Below are 2,365 nucleotides of genomic sequence, written 5' to 3'. Positions count from 1 at the left end.
GTTTGTCATCTCGGAGGAGATGCGGACGAGGCAGGAGGGGAAGCGATGCCGTGTTCCCCTCTCCCGCACCTTCTTACGGGCGTTAACGTACCCGTAAGTAAGCAAATTTCCCCCCAAAAAACCCCATCAAATTGGTTGCTGCCGTTAAGAACTTCACATCTTTAACGTGGCAGGGGGCGTTAACGCGCCGCTCCTCGGAGACGGGGCGAAATGGAGAGGAGCGCCCTTCTCCTCGCGCCGGATAACGACGGGTGCTGACTAATTGCCGTTTTTCCCCTCCCCGCAGCGCTGCGTTGAAAGCTCGTCATCCCGAGGCCTCCCCTCGCCGCCGTGCCGGCACTGCGCCGTGAGGGGTCGGAGACCTCCATGCCCATAGGTACGTGCCTGGATTTCGGGCTCCCCGGCCTCGGCAGCACCCGGCGCTGGTCAGGGTCGCCCCCGTGGGTGACGTTCGGGGGTCAGGTGGGGTTTTTCTTAGAAATAAGAATAAAATTGCCGCGGTGGAGAGGTAACGGTGGTGCTGGCCCAGGCCTGGGTCTCCGGTGGCGCCGGAGAAGAGCAGACCTCGGTTTTTAATGAAAAAGTTCTTCACAGTTCCCTAACCTCCCTTGAAGTACGCTGTTTATTTTGGTTTTTCTCCTGGAAAAGCCGGCGCCAGGGGTGCAGCTCCTGCTCGACCGGGGCCGAGGTTGCCTGTCGGTAGGCGGGTAGCGTCCCACCGTTCCTCTCAAAAATGCTTCGTTAGCCCTCGCTTCCTCGTTAGCTGTGGCGAGGGGAGAGGGAAACGGCTCCTGCAGCCTTTGTTTTCCTCCGGGGGTGGAAAGAGAGAGATTCCCGAGGGCTGGAAGGACTTAACTGGGGGGATAAATCCCTGCCTCGGGTCGCGGGTGCCTGCGGGCGGGCTGGCCCCTCGGCCCGGCTCCCCTCCCCGTGGAGGCGAGAGGCTCTGCAGCTGTAAAAGCTGAATTTTCACGGTCCCTGGCGCTGGCGCAGCTGCCTGGCGGAGCGACGCGCTCGGAACTGCAAAAAATGAGCGAAAACGGCCACGCGTCGCGTTTCGGTTCCCTTTACCGTTTGTGCCTGCGAACGCCGAAACCCTCGGCGGGGGGGGGCCTGGAGGCCCTGTCGCTGTTCCCCTTCTGAGGCTAGCGAGGCAGCGACCAAGCGATCCGAGAAGCGCCGGCGAGTGACGTGAGTATTGAATGTCCTTTTCTTTTACGTTGGGAAACCTAGAGCCTGAAGAGCTGCGACGTGTTGGTGTTTTTTTTTTAAAAGACAAGAGCCGCGCCTGCGTCCTTTGAAAGCCGCTTCAGGAGCGGGATCGCCCGAGAAAAAGGCATCCCCAGAGCGGAGGCGAGCGTACGGCTTTTCACGAGCACCCAAAAGACCTTTTAATAGATGAAGGGTGCCTCTGCGCGCCTCCGAGGACGTGTCCTGCCTCCCGCGCGAGCGCGGGACGGCCCGTGTCGATATTTGGGGAAGTTTCCCTCCCCGACGGCTGCTCCGTGTCCTGGGAATCGCCGCCGTTTTGCTCAAGTCTGGATTCTCCAGCAGGAAACGTGAACTTTGGAGGCCGCCTACCCTTTTGCGGCCCACGGATCCTTAAGATGATTAAACCCGTGGGTTTGGCGCTGCTGTGGAGCCGGACAGATTTAGGATGAGGGGAAAGGGAAGTGTTTAGGCGCGTTCTTGCTTTTTAACAGCCGCTTTGCCACCTTTTTGTGTGAAAACACGTGCGCCTGAATTCCCCTGGCGCCGGGACAAGCGTGGATCCGAGAGCTCCTGCGGTCTGGGGCACGCTCGTTCCTTTCAGCGCCGTGTTTGTGGGAAGCGCTTGGCTCCGTCGTGTTTACCAACAGCACGGGAGGAAAATGAAAAATAAACAACCCGCAACCTCAAATTGCCGGAACAAATCGGGATGAAACACCGCCCGGCTCCCGGCTGGCAGAGGCTTCGGAAGGGAGGGTTAGCGGCTCGGCGAGGGATCGTCTACCCTGCGCTCGTTAGGCTTCGTCCCGAGCGCAGAGAGGAGTACGTTGATTACGGTTGTTCTGGATACGTTCCGGCTGCGCAGGGTATCTCCGGTCACCTCTTAAAATCCTTTTAATTCTCGAGAAATGTCCCTAATTTGTGCCGTGAAGATGTGGAGAGAAGGAAAAAAAAAAAAGAGGAGGAAACTCTCAAGGTGAATATGGAGGAGCTGTAATATTACCTGACCTTAAAAAAGGAGCGTTTCGCCCTTCTGTCGCCCTCCGACCGCAGATGGCAAGCACAAGCCTCACGAATTTCTGTCCCCCTGAAGCCCGGGATTTCTGCAGATTTCACTCCGGGACGGCGGGCGGCTCCGTTTCTCCGACGCGCGCCG

This window comes from Pygoscelis adeliae, unplaced genomic scaffold, assembly GCF_000699105.1.
Source record: "Pygoscelis adeliae isolate BGI_AS28 unplaced genomic scaffold, ASM69910v1 Scaffold555, whole genome shotgun sequence".
Lineage (NCBI taxonomy): Eukaryota > Metazoa > Chordata > Aves > Sphenisciformes > Spheniscidae > Pygoscelis > Pygoscelis adeliae.
This window is presented reverse-complemented; position numbering follows the sequence as displayed.